The 14,391-nt window shown below is 37.1% G+C and overlaps 3 long non-coding RNA genes across 4 annotated transcripts in view; 2 read left to right on the top strand and 1 right to left on the bottom strand.

Moving 5' to 3' along the window:
* The first annotated feature begins 4,224 nt into the window (after window positions 1-4,224).
* On the top strand, window positions 4,225-8,140 carry LOC144064745 (uncharacterized). Of its 2 annotated transcripts, XR_013296874.1 has the most exons (7): window positions 4,225-4,469; window positions 5,823-5,977; window positions 6,165-6,250; window positions 7,531-7,643; window positions 7,707-7,825; window positions 7,890-8,005; window positions 8,060-8,140. It is a non-coding gene; the product is annotated as an uncharacterized LOC144064745 (long non-coding RNA). The 2 variants fall into 2 exon arrangements; XR_013296875.1 differs by lacking the exon at window positions 7,707-7,825 and having other exon boundaries at window positions 4,230-4,469.
* Window positions 8,141-8,184: 44 nt separating this feature from the next.
* Window positions 8,185-10,394, bottom strand: LOC144064746 (uncharacterized). The gene is made up of 3 exons (XR_013296876.1): window positions 10,159-10,394; window positions 8,762-8,835; window positions 8,185-8,290 (listed from the first exon to the last, which is right to left on the bottom strand). It is a non-coding gene; the product is annotated as an uncharacterized LOC144064746 (long non-coding RNA).
* Window positions 10,395-11,006: 612 nt separating this feature from the next.
* Window positions 11,007-14,391, top strand: part of LOC144064906 (uncharacterized) — a 102,663-nt gene continuing 99,278 nt past the window's right edge. The window contains exons 1-3 of the long non-coding RNA XR_013296925.1: window positions 11,007-11,053; window positions 11,161-11,226; window positions 12,808-12,902. This is a non-coding gene — a long non-coding RNA (uncharacterized LOC144064906). The remainder of the gene's footprint in view (window positions 11,054-11,160; window positions 11,227-12,807; window positions 12,903-14,391) is intronic.

Here is a 14,391-nt window from a genome sequence, read left to right as displayed (position 1 = left end):
TAACTTCAAAATTAAGATATATATTATAATAATGTTTGATAATATGGCACAATTTTTGCGGATATAACAGCATAATTGCTAGACTATCAAAAATAAAATTATTCGAACACGAGTACATAGAATTTTGTTACAAATTGGAACATCGCGTCTAAAAAAAAAATGATGGATGCACTGTTAATTTTTCAAAAAGACACGTTTTTTTAAATTATAGCATGACTTCACTTTGCATCATTTTTTAATCTTTTTTTCGGTTACGTCCTCGTCGTTTAAACAAAACGCTCCGAATTGTTTCCTGTCGTTTTTTTTTTTGTCAATTTCCGGCAAAGTGGGAGAATGTTTCATTTTATTATTTGTAATGTCTCATAGTCCCATCTGGCAATGTTTTTTCTGCAGGGACGAGGAATTTTTTTTCCTCTCATCACTCCACACTACAACCAAAAGCCAAAAAAACCCCCAACAAAACAAAAAAAAATGACAACCCAAGCGATGCACGTTGAAAATTCCAGATGTTATGCAACAGCTGCTCCACGGAAAGGTCTCCCTTTTCTTCCTCTTCCTCCTCCTCCTCCTCCTAGTCGGCAGGTACAGGCTCTTTTGTTAACATAATGTAAATAACAAAGAAATGTGATTAATAATAGGAGAATCATCATCATCATCATCATCAAGACAACTTTGTGGTAAATAACGACTCGCCTCCGCCATTTTTTAAGATTTTTTTTTCTTCTAATTCTTTGGATGAGGATGATGACGCGTATGTATATGACTATCAGTGCGTGTGATGAATACTGTATATTGTTATGAATATTTTTTCCTGCTCCACGTGTCCCCCACGCCAGAGAATGGTTTCTATAGCGACTGCTGAATGTGATTTTTACTGAGCGACGAGCAGTTTGGACTGGCTTTTTTTTTTTTTATTATTATTTGTCGTCGTACGGGTTAATTTAAGAGAAGAAAAGGCCATATTGTATATTTTTTCTCTCTTGTTGTCATAGCCGATTTGGGGAAGTGGAGCTTTTGCTTGGCGGAGAAAAAATTGCCAGACTATAGTTTGATTTGATTAGATTTTTTGGGGCCCTTTTTAATTTGTAGAAATGACCAAAGCCTAAAAAAAAATTTAAACATTGTCACTAGTTGTTAGCGCTCTAAAGTTAAACTAAATTCTGGAATCAGTCATAAGCCATTATTGTCAGACTAAAACCCGTGCGAAAGTTGCAGTGGCAGGACAGTAATAGACGTCCTAGCGACGAATTAAATGGAATTTAACTGAAGGTGGAAGCAGGCCACTGATTGGATGGCTAACATCGTCTTGTATTTGAACTAAGCTAATGTTTTTTCTTTTTTTTTGCGGTTTCAGATTTAAAAAAAAAAAAGTGGCAAATGCATCCTGATAAAAACAAAACAAAAATTCACAGTGCACTACTTTATAACAATTGTACTTTATTTTAATCCAGCAATCAAGCTAATTTGACAGTGCTAAAAAAAAAATGACCATTACCGCCGCTAACTTTGAAGGATTTTGAAAATTTTGAGGCAAATGGTTTAGCAACGATCCTTTATTAAATATGATCCTTTGTTTAAAAAAATGGTAGCCACCTTTTGACTAAAAAAAAATTTTCATTCCACTAAATTTGGACATTTCCATCAGTACTTTAATTTTTATTCACTTTAACTTGCCTAAACGGTCATGCTATCAGCCTTAGCTTGTACGGTATTAGCCACGGTAATGATATGCGCACCACATGTCAAGTAGTGGGGTGCAAAACACAGTTTAAAACTCGTTTACATATCATAAAATGAATTAAAAGCACTTAAAAATGCATTATTGTAGAAAAAATGGCTAACGTTTCACAAAATAGTTTTATATTTTTCTCAACTCAGACCTCAAGCTCTCAGAACATTCCGGATCACAACAGCAGGTTCTTGCAAACCCAAAACCCAGCTTTCTCACGCACTTTTATTTTGAAAAAGCACTTCCCAATGTACGTTTTGCATGCCAAGTACTTTATTTTTTATTTTTTTTAAAGACACCTGGCCAAGTCTGGCTTTTTTTCTCCGCTCTCAAGCGCTAATGTTCCACTTTCTCCCCTTGTACAAATTAATATAAATAAATATATAGAGATATAAATATACATTTTACTTTTTTTCCCCTCTGTATATGACCCTCGTTTGGTTTTGAAGTGGCACGGGAGCAGCTACAATATGATGATTGACAGTGTTCATGTGGGATCTTTTTGTTTCATTTTTTTCATTTTATTTTATGCATGTTGGGAGTTTTTCCAGTCTATTTTTGTTTGTTTGTTTTTGTTTGAAAATCCCCGTCCGCTTAGCACCTCCCACCAATCTGTTCAGGTGTAAATTGAAAATATTTTTATTTTGGGGGGTGCACAAGACAATCAGTGTGGGCCATCTCAGTGCCCCGTTCCTCGTTGGACTCATTTATATATAAAGAAAAAAAAGAAATGGAAAAAATAGAAAAAATAAGCAAAAAAAACCTCTACTGGAACTTTTTTTTTCTGTCTGTGGCTGCTCAAGTTTACACACACACAGACACACACACACACACACTAATGAAACACACTTTTCGAGTAAACAAAAAACCTCGTGCATCATTTTGGATCCCTCGCTCTTTTTAAAAGAAGCTCCTTTTGAATGTTTTAGTTGCGTGTCTTTATTTTATTTGCTCCTCTTTGGAGAACATGATACATTATCTTTTTATTATTATTATTTTTGACTAACAAATCTATAACATCTGAATATGAATGTGGGAATGCAACACATTGCAATAAAAGCACCATTTAAAATGCAGACACCGGTCGACTTTATATGTTTATTGGTGTGTTTTGACTAGATAGAGTAGTAGCAATGACGTGCATATGAATTGTTGTATTTGAAATTGAAAATGTTGCAATTCTTAGACTTTTGATAATGGGGGGAAATGTACACAAAAATTGCCTGGGGAAATTGGCTTTAATTTTTTACCTATGAATTACCCATGTACTTGTATGAGCCATTTTTTTTAGACATAATTCAAATGTTCTACTCTTTGAGATGCATTTGATAGTGATGGAGTTCGTTTTGCTTTCCCATGGATTTTGTTACATGAGTAAGTAGCATTTCAAAGTCGTCACAATTTCCTGATTGAATTTTAATACTCATTTTTAAACTTATTTTTTCCATCCCATTTGTACTCCAGGGTGGCTTCGTAACGACTTTAAGGTAAGTCTAACTTACTCTAATTTCTGAATTTTTGTATCAAAATTAGACGATGTATCCATATGTAAATAGTCATAGTTTGATGTACTTTTTTGCCATTGTAATTATTATATACATAGTCAACATTTCTGGCCCTAAAAGGAGTAGTGACCTGTAATATCCCACGTGACCACAGGAGGGCAGAAAAACCCTTCTATTGCCTCTCCTTTTGAGCACAGTCCATCCTAAAATACGTATGTAACTTCACAACCATGCTGTTAATCCACACTGCTGGTCTACATGAGAATCGACTCATTGGCTGCCATTGACGGCGATGGACGTCCGATCCATTTGGCACAGGAAGGGCACTCCCAGGCCTTCCCACTTCAACGTCTATTGCCGTCAATGGCAGCCAGTGTGTTAAGGCTTTCATGTTTAATTGATCAATGGCATTTGGCTGGTGTTTGCGCCCGCAGAGACGACACACACACATGCACACACACATCATGGCCTACTTTGAAAAAGCTTTTCCCGTTTGCCTCGTCCCAATCCGGTCAAAATTTCCCAAGTCGCAGCTTGTTGTGCGCTTGTTGTTGCTTAGGAACATTTTTTTCCCCCCTTTCTCTTTTTTGAAGACCCCCCCAGTCGCTGGTCTCTTTTATGAATATCATTACATATCTCCGCCGACACAGCGAGACATCTTTATCCGTCTTAATCGCTATTTTTTGCTCTCCAGCCGGCACAAGGGGAATTATTTTTTCTTCATGTCAGTGCTTTGCAAAGTCTTATAATACAATTAAATACATGAAAGACATGGTAGGAAAAGTTGGGCGAGATTTTTTAGAGCGTTGTTTTGGGCCCTATTTTCAGATAGCGGCGTTTTGATTTACGGGCATGGTTGTTGTTTTGGGGCATCGGTGGAAAATGATGACCTGAGTGCATGTTTTCTTGCTTGTTCTTGTCCGTTTAGGGTCTCTTAATCAGAGCGTCGTGGGGATTTTACTACAGGGGGGGCTGGGCAAAGGTGACTCCCAGTGGCCCTCTTTGCTGCACTCTGTGTGGGGTCAGGGGATGAGGACGCCACCCTGGGTTCCCTCCCTGTCGGGCCTCCATCTGTTGGCAGGACGCTTACACGCCGCGATTGATGACTCGAGGACGTGAGTGACAGAGCGATTCGGACCCCCCTCGGGTACCCCGAGCGCCAACCCCGAAAACCGGCACTGTGCCAATGAGGCTAATGGGATGACGGATGGTGGATGCTGCTGACACGTGACCAAGTGAGTTCATGCAGTATGCAAAAAAACAAAACAAAAAAAGCAATAATACTGACTTATCAAAGCTAAATATGTAAAAATAATAATAATTTGCTATGAACATAGAATCAAGCAGCATATAGCATGTAAACACTAATTATAAATACAATGTAATTTATTTGTATTTTTTTTACATGAAAAAATAACGCTTTTAAAGACAATGTTATATGAAAAAACTAAACTGCAAAAAACTGTAATGTCATGTATATGTTATCTATAAACATAATAGGTAAACATTATTTAGTGCCCATAGTTGGCTGGGATAGGCTCCAGCACACCCACGACCCTTGTGAGGATGAGCGGTATGGAAAAGGAATGGAATATATTAATATTATAGGAATATAGTATTTGATACATGAGTTTTGAGCAATGTGATACTTTTCAAATACTATATTCCTATAATATTAATATATTCCATTCCTTTTCCATACCCCTCATCCTCACAAGGGTCGTGGGGGGTGCTGGAGCCTAGACATTTAAATTAAATGTCTAGTAGTAAAAAACAAACACTAAAGTGCATGTCATCACAATGTTCATAATGTGCGATACTGTATTTTAAAGGATTAAATCCCAACCTAAAAATATTTACAGCTCCCCCCACTAACTAATTTACGTTATGATGAAAACAATGTTTTTTATACATAGTATAGTAAGGCATTTTGTTAAAAAACGTCAGTATATATAGTTAGGCTATTTTTCTTAAAAAACGACATAGTATAGTAAGACTTTTTTCTCAAAAAACAACAACATAGTATAGTAAGGTTTTTTCTCCCGCCTATATATGGTCATTTGGTGCTTTTATTTAAGGAAAGACTGAATGTCTTAGTCTTTTTTAATGGCAAAATGGTTCATCGTCCACCGAGATTCGAACCCTGCCTGCCCATTCAGTAGTCAGGTGAACAAACCTCTATGCCACGAATTGGCCACAGTTTAACTTGTCATTATTGGAAATTTCTAGAAATAAAAAAACAAACACTAAAGTGCATGTCATCACAATGTTCATAATGTGCAATACTGCATTTTAAAGGATTAAAGCCCAACCCAAAAATATTTACAGCTCCCCCCACTAACTAATGCACGTTATGATGAAAACAATGTGTTTTTTTTAAGTATGAATGCCCAATCAACACGTATTTACAGCCCCGCCCCCGCCCCACCCACTGACTAATGCATGTTATTATGAAAACAATGTATTTTTTTAAGTATTAAAGTCCAACCAAAAAGTATTTAACCCCCCCCCACACACACACACACACGCTGACTAACGCACGTTATTATGAAAACAATTTATATTTTGTGTGTGTGTATCTTTAATAGGCGTGGCCGAGGTCAGAGTTCAAATAGCCGACGTCAAACCCAAAATGGCTTACTAGCTAGGAGGCAGCACGGTCGTGCACTGCAGAGCAGCTCAAAAGTGACGATTTGCCGAAGAAAGCCTGACAAACTTCTCACGGGACGATGCAGCACATTCGGTACGTTGTCATTTGGGGATTTCGAAGCCCCAGTTCTCGTCGTAAGAGTGATAAGAGCATGATTTGTTGACGTGATGTAGCTAGCCCCATGTGTGTGCAGACTGCAAAATGTTTGCAAACAAATTGGCTACATGGCGTTACCGATCGCTCTTTGTTTAAAAAGTAATCATTCCATTGTGTGTTTCAGTTCCTCAACGAGCACAGACTGCTGGGAAACATCAAGAATGTGGCCAAAACGACCAGAAAGAGGCATCTTGTCGACGCCATAACAAAGTGAGTCATTTTTAAATAGTTCCGATTTTCTCTATCCGTTTAATATTTAAACGTCAGCGTTCAGTATTCAAGGCTTTGCGCAATTGGCTCGTTTTTCATCATGATGCATTCAACTTTTGAATGAAAACATTAACTAGCTTGGTGTTTTTTAATAGCAAAAACCTGTGGATAAGTCACCCACACAAATGCCATTAGTGGACGTGTAAGGAATAAACAGTAATCCTTCGATCCGTGTAATATTTAAACGTCAGCGTTCAGTATTCAAGGCTTTGCGCAATTGGCTCGTTTTTTATGATACATTCAACTTTTGAATGAAAACAGTAACTAGTTCGGTGTTTTTTTAATAGCAAAAACCTGTGGATAAGTCACCCACACAAATGCCATTAGTGGACGTGTAAGGAATAAACAGTAATCCCTCGATTATCGCGGTTAATGTAGACCAGACATGGCTGCGATAAATGAAAAACTGTAAAGTAGGGACATCCCTATTGAATTTAATTAAAAAAATAATATAGTGGCAAGTGTAGGAGTAGCTTCCGCTTGTGAGTTTCACATCTTTCTGAACTTACAAATAATAAGTGAACATAGGCTTTGTCATCATACCCAGATAACTGCGTATGACGAAATTGGTAATTGGTAATAAAAATTCTGACATGTAGTGGAACTGTGCACTCAAATAGATTATATACTTTTACCCCGTTAACTTTCTTAAAGACCTCAGGGCTTGGACCGTTTAATTTTTAGTTTTAAATGTGGTTTTGACAAAACCTAAGTGAGACATTTATTCAACAATAGTGCAGGTGTCATTTTTGACTCATTTAAACATTTTTTTCCTTGGCATAAGAGAAAAATGGAAGCTTTTTGGATATTTTTTTAAAAATAAATCGATTTGAAATTGACTGAAAAACTCCAGGCAGAAGTAGGATTTATTTTATTTATTATCTAAGTGTAATTTGTACCTTGTGGGCCCCTGTCCAGTGTTTTCTATATTTCCCACCACATCAAGATCCTGATTATTTGTTTGTGGAGGAAAACTAGACTGGGTTGGGGCGTTTAAAGACTCAGATCATTTTTTAGTCTTTCTGCAGCAGACAAAAAGAAAACCAGACCATCAGGAATATGTCTAATATTGCCTGATTAATGGATACCCTTTTGATGTTTTGTAGAAAAAAGCTAAATGTAGGAGTTTTTTTAGTTAAATTTGACTCCATTAGGCCCTAGTCTGTATTAATTTTTATGTAATTTAATCTATTGTGCCTTGACCCCTTTTTGTTTTCCAGAGTTCCACCCAAGGAGGACAAGGTTTCCTGCCTATGTACAGATAGGCTGAGGCACCCCCCTTTTTCTCGGTGCTGGTGGTTACGCGAATCTCCAAACTTTTTCAAAATAAAAGGTAAGACCTTGCGAATGGTTTTTTACTTAACTCAGTGTATTGACCCCTTTTTTTGTTTTCCAGAATTCCACAGGGGGGGGGACAAGGTTTCCTGCCTATGTACAGATAGTCTGAGGCACCCCCCTTTTCGCGGGGCTGGTGGTTACGCGAAAACCTATCAGTGAAGTTTTTCAAAATAAAAGGTGAGACCTTGCGAATGGTTTGTTACTTAACTTTGTGTCTTGACCCCTTTTTTTTGTTTTCCAGAATTCCACAAGGGGGACAAGGTTTCCTGCCTATGTACAGATAGCCTGAGGCACCCCCCTTTTTGCGGGGCTGGTGGTTGCGCGAAAACCTATCAGTGAAGTTTTTCAAAATAAAAGGTAAGGCCTTGTGAATGGTGTTTTACTTTGTATTGACCCCCTTTTATTTTCCAGATTTCCACCTGGTGCCAAGGGGAGTTTCTTCGTCCATTTGAAAATCTCTGAAGTTTTTCAAAATAAAAGTTTTTAAATGTATACACGTGTTTGTTTTTATCTAACAAAAAATGCAGGTAACAATGCAAGTTTAATTTTTTTTATTTACAGGTAAACATTTCAACTTTTGCATACTTAGTTGACATTACATTGAAGTGTTGATTAGTGTAGTCTTTTCTCTGGTTTGTCCACCTGTAGACAAGACATTTTAGTTTAAGGTTCACAAAACAATTTTACACTTACAATTATTTTTTGTAAAATACACTTGGAAAATAAAAATTAAGAAATGGGGAATAAACACTTGGAAAATAAAATTAGAAGAAAAAAATAAACTGGGGGAATAAACACTTAGAAAATAAAATTAGGAAAAAGACTGGGGGTATATAGACTTAATACATTTTTTTTTTAAAACTGGGGGAATAAATACTTAGAAAAAAAATGGGAAAACACTTAGAAAATAAAATTAGGAAAAAAAAATGGGAAAACACTTATGAAAATAAAATTAGGAAAAAAAAACTGGGGGTATATACACTTAGAAAATAATATTTAAAAAAAGGTGGGGGAATAAAATTAAGGAATAAACAGAAAATAAAATTAGAAAAAAAACTGGGGAATAAACACTTAGGAAAAATCAACTTTTTTGGGGGGGGGGGGTAGTTTTACCTTGATCTGGCCCAGGCTCCTCTTCTATAACCTCAAGAGTCCTCTCGGCATGCTAGAAGAGCTGCATCTTGGTGCTAAACAGGGAAAACAAAAAAAATCATAAGTTAGCATATATAGAGCCTGGAGATTCAACAGATAGGCTTAGTTGTTTTTTTGGGGAAGTAGTTTTATCTTGATGCTAAACAGGGAAAACTTGATTTAACCAAGGTATTTGGGGGTTGCCAAACAATTACAGGATAGAGAAATCTAACAAGAAATTTAATAAACGATCAAAATAAAGAATGAAAATTAGTTAGCGAGTGCCAAGTGCTATTTTTCCTTTTCCAGACAAGGCGATTAAATATAGACTGACGTTAACAGCTAGGACGAGGGTGTCAAACTCGGGTTGGTTCGCGGGTCGCAATAACATCAACTCGATTTCACGTTGGGCCAGACCATTTTTGAAATAATATGATATTTTTTTTTCTATTTAAATTGGATTAAAAAAACTATCAAAATCCCTAAACATTCAGTTTTTATAGATCTAAAAAAAATTGAGCTTTTTTTTTTATGAGGGAAAATATCTTATAATAATTTGTTTTTCATTTCAAAAGAAAACAAAATATTTTTGGGAATATGTTCAATATTAGAGTGGAAAACGGAATTTGTTTTAAATATATTTATTTTTAGATTTTACTAAATGCTTTTTGAACTAAAAACACAAAAAGGAAAAAATGGATTAAAAAATTACAATTATTGATTTAAAAGGGGAAAATGAGGAAATATAATATACATGTATAATCTTCATTTGAATTTGATCCTAACAGAAAGTCGGCACTCATGATTGACTTTCTCGGGCCGCACAAAATGACGCGGCGGGCCAGATTTGGCCCCCGGGCCGCCGCTTTGACACCAGTGAGCTAGGAGAAAGTTGGCTTAGTTGGCTTAATAGTTTTGTATAAGGCGATTAAATATACAGACTGACGTTAACAGCTAGGACAAAGTTGGCTTAACAGTTTTGTATAAGTGATTTTTTTTGTAAAAACAGAACAATTACAAATCGGCAACGGGTGTTAAGCACTCGCAATGAAAACTATCATTACTTAAAACACAACAGGAACTAACTAGAGTGAGCATTTACCCAGCAAACTGTCGGTTGATGTCTCGGCGTTGTTTGATTAAATTTAAAGTCTTGCTACACGACTCAATAATGGAGGTGAAACGGATAACATAGTTTTTAAGTCAAATCGTGACGCTAACGCTAATGCTAACTAGTAACATACGGCACAAAGAAGCCCAAACTTAAATTGTCGACGGTGTGTTAAACCTGGCATTAAACTAAGATATTTGTTGGCGTTTTGGGCTCAATTGATTGCTGAAAAATCTCCCGATAGCTTGATAAAAACGCAATTCCTTACCTCGTTGGGGTGCTCGCCGACTGGCAGCATGGGACAAGGCTTCCAAAAGGAACGGTTTGCTGCGCATGCGCTTAATTAACTCAGCTGCTTTGACAATAGGCGTAACCACGCCCATATTGTCCCCCCACATTGAAAGCGGAAAAGATGGTGGCTTGATTACCGCACTCCAAGAGGTGGTTTGTTCTCCTCCCAACTCATTGTCTATGTTTTGAAGATGACGTAGATTAGTCGTGAGTTTTGTGGCCAATTTCACCAAATATTGAGTAATATTTGACTTAGTATTTTACATCAACTCACCATTATTCCAAGCCATCTGACTCCATTAAAAGTTTAAAATTTGACACACAAAGAATGCTTCATTGTATTGTGTGTATATATATATATATATATATATATATATATATATATATATATATATATATATATATATATATATATATATATATATATATATATATATATATATATATATATATATATATATATATATATGATACAAAGTCATGAAAAATGATGTTTGAAATGTTTTAGACTTTTTCCCCGGGGACAATTAAAGGCTCAGAGTTTAAATAAGTTTAATATGCTGTGAATTATTTAGTGTTTTGAGTTTTAAAGAGTTAAAGTATTAAAAACATAGTAGTAATTAAATGTAAAAGCTGAATTTGGCAATGCAATAACTAACATAATGTTTAGAAATATAATAAATATATTCAAAACGTCATTGTGGTTTAAAATATTTCCTAATTTTTACAATATGTGACTTTAAAAGAACGTTAAATACAAATTCTTTATAGCTAAATAAAGAAGTTGTTTTCCCTTAGGGGGCGCTCGTCTACAATCATCCTAATCAAAGTGCACCTGCTATTGATTCGACAAAGAAAAAAGTGGAGCTCAGGTAAGATGTTAGCAATGTCCGGAAAATTAAATTAAACAAAATGTACGGTTAAAAGTCACGTTAAAACGACCACATAGACTCAGACGTACTCTTAATTGTGTTTTTAGGACATTCCCACCTTTGAAGGTCGGCTGGGTGCTTAAAGTTGACGTTTTTAAAACGAACATGACATGGTAAGTACGTACTAGTAAGCTGCTATGCTAAGCTAGCATGACGCAGTTATTTTTTACATTGCTAAACTTTAGAAAACAGTAGTGTGTGGAAAAATTGCGTTTCGCCTTCTTGGAGAATAAGTGACGCCAAAAGACGTTACCCTAATAATATTTTTTATGGCTAAATAAAACGTTTGTTTCCAGAAGGGGTGCGCATCTATTTACGTTCAAATTCAAGTACACTCCGTTCGTATTAAAATGGCGAAAAAAGACGCATAACGTCACTTGAAGACAATGAGTATGATTAATAAATGTATTACTCGTTGTGTAGTCGTTTACATTTTCCTGTTGACACCCTACTTTGTTTTGAGAACGTTTCTGAAACGAGCAGGAATGCGACTATACCAAGTTAGCGTTTTAGAAGTAGTATCATTTTATTGTAACCTGTACAGTACAGTACCGGTGTGTGGTTATTAGTATTTAGCCCTCTTAAAGCTGCTAATTAGCATTTACATCGCTTATTCGCCCTTATTACACTAATGGAATATTGTTGAGTTAACCAGAGTATGTGTTACGTACATAACATTAATATTTAATAGGACACATGTTGGAAGTTTTGCTAGTCGTTGTCCACATTTCGGGACGTTATTGGGTGGTCAATGTGTTATTTTTATTCGAGTCATTTTGTTTCATGTGTAAGTAAAAAAAAAAAACTTTTCTCTGTTATTGACGTTTATGACATGATCATGTTGTTATCAGGCAGTACTTTTTACAACAGTAATGAATATATAAGAGTATAAACATTAGTAAATGTCACTATTTGCCTTATGTCATATGTTCAAACAAGTTTAGCATCTTTTGTTACAATTTAGATGTACACAACTTGTGTGATTGAGTAAATGACAAGAAAAATAATATAATATTTGAATTCAGCCATTTTGTTGTTACATATGTAATTATTGAACGCGTTCATTTACCAAACTAAAAAAGCCCCAAAATGCCCCCCGAAACGCGGCTCTTGCAATAACTTTGCCGCCAGATGTCAAAATGAGCATGATTAGCGTTAGGGGCGACTAGGTGAGCGGGCTTCTCGCCGGAAGGAGGTAATTGAGGCCTACGGACGGCGGGTGTGCGGCACCTGCTCCCGGATGGCACCCTGCCACCGCGCCAGTCCGCCTGCTGTGGAGGACATTCATCTCTTGATGAGGAATTAGGAAGTCATTAGGGAACTCCAGACGATGCGCGGCTTCACTTCCACGCGGCCGAGTGCACGACAAGGCTAATCGGCCATCTTGTTTACAACCTAAAAGAAGCCACGCGTCCTGCTGGGCGGCTGACACATGACCACAGCGTGTGCTCGTCACTGATAATATGACCAAATATGTCTCCGTTAACCTCAATGTTGTTACCTAAATCAACAGCGGAGACACAAAATGACAATAATCTATGAAGATACCTTTTTAAAATTGTTTTACCCCTCCCATTCACTTTTGAACTAATTATTAAACAATCTAAAGTGATGGTAGCCAACTTTACAGTACAAAAAGCCAGTGGCCATTTTGAAATCAACAAATTCTAAACTATTTTTTGTTTATCTTTCAGGCCAAGAAGACAAAATATTCACAAGCTTTATTGCTAGTACAACTAGTGCAATGCTGCAATAACAATACAAAAGAATACAAAAGGAGAAACTTTGGGTAAGTACATACTCTTATATTTTTTAATCTATCCTTTGTTATTTGTTGCAAATCATGTTTTTATGCACATAAACTGCTAAAGTTGTGCATGTAACATTTCTGCCTAAAAGCTTAGTGGGGATCATTTTTTCTTGAATGTTACATACTGCTAATACACAACAGGGGCCACAGTTAAAGGTTCTAAGCAATATTTTGTTCACATCCACATCACTCACTAGACCAGGAAGGCACATATTTAATAGTTTTATTGCTACGGTGATGCTAAAAAAATGTGAAACTACAAGTAAGTGCATTCTCTTAATAATAATAAGTTCTGCTTGTAAGGTTTCTGTCTGAAAGCTTCATGGGAATTTAGGTAGTTCAAGTATATATACTTTTTTGGTTTACCATACAAAGGGCCAGGTGCCATAGTTATAAACAAATATTTTATAGATTAATTCCTAATGTAATGCTCACAAAGTGTAGAACTACAGGTAAGTTAATGCTCTCTATATGCTTTATAATGTGTGACCTAATGGTAAAATTCTAAATCTAAAGTATTTGAAGAGCTTCATTCAGATAAAAGTATTTATTATCCTCCATCATTTGCCACCCCAGGGTCATTTTAAACCCTTTCGAGTAAATTACTGTTTGGGAAAGGTGTTTACACACAACCATACCGGCTACGTTAGTTCACCGTAATATTTTTCCCGATCCGTGGACTTAGTTCCGCACCAAGCCTATAACCCAAAGACAACAGGTAAGGGATGAGTTTTCCTCAGTATCCACCTGAACGCGTCGTAGTTACTCTTTCATCCCGAAAACGAGTCTCTGACACTCTGCCGACTCCCGACTGCACACTCAATTAGGCGTCAACCTTTGGCAGGCTGGCACCGGAAGCTCGTCCAAGCGTTCCAACCCACGCCTGCCTGGAAGAAACCCGAAGCAGAAGCAAAGAGACGAGGACATTTTTTTTTGTCGTCTGGTGGAGAATAAAGGTTAATAACAGTCCTTTCTTGTGTCATATTTGACATGACCAGTCACGACGGTAATTACAATCATTACACTCCAAAGGATGTCGAGTTATCCTTCTTAAACACAGGCCACACAAAGGAAATCAATTATTCAATCAGAGCTCTCCCATTCAGCGCCGCCTGAGTTCACTTCATTTTGGGCCCGGGTGAATCTGCCGCAAATAAACCCGGCGACCGGCGCGAAGAAAAGACGGCGCAGGCCCCCTAATTTGTCGCCTTTCAGCCGGTCAATCACGCTCTCAAAGGAATGCGAGCGTACTCTGACAATCAGCGCGACGTGAATGGGAATGGGTTTCATTTGCCGTTTTGCATAAGTTATCTGGCGATAAAGAGGAGCACGGGAGGGGGCGCGCACCAAAGGGGGGTACAGTTGGCAAGCCCCAGAACCCCACGTCCCTCTCCTCCATCGCCGCCCACTCCTCCTTCAACTTATCCCTTAGCCATCCCCGTCCTGCCCGTGCCTACTGCGATTGGCA

Source organism: Stigmatopora argus, chromosome 19 (assembly GCF_051989625.1).
Source record: "Stigmatopora argus isolate UIUO_Sarg chromosome 19, RoL_Sarg_1.0, whole genome shotgun sequence".
NCBI lineage: Eukaryota > Metazoa > Chordata > Actinopteri > Syngnathiformes > Syngnathidae > Stigmatopora > Stigmatopora argus.
The sequence above is the reverse complement of the archived record's forward strand: the minus strand, read 5'-3'. Positions and strand labels throughout refer to the sequence as shown.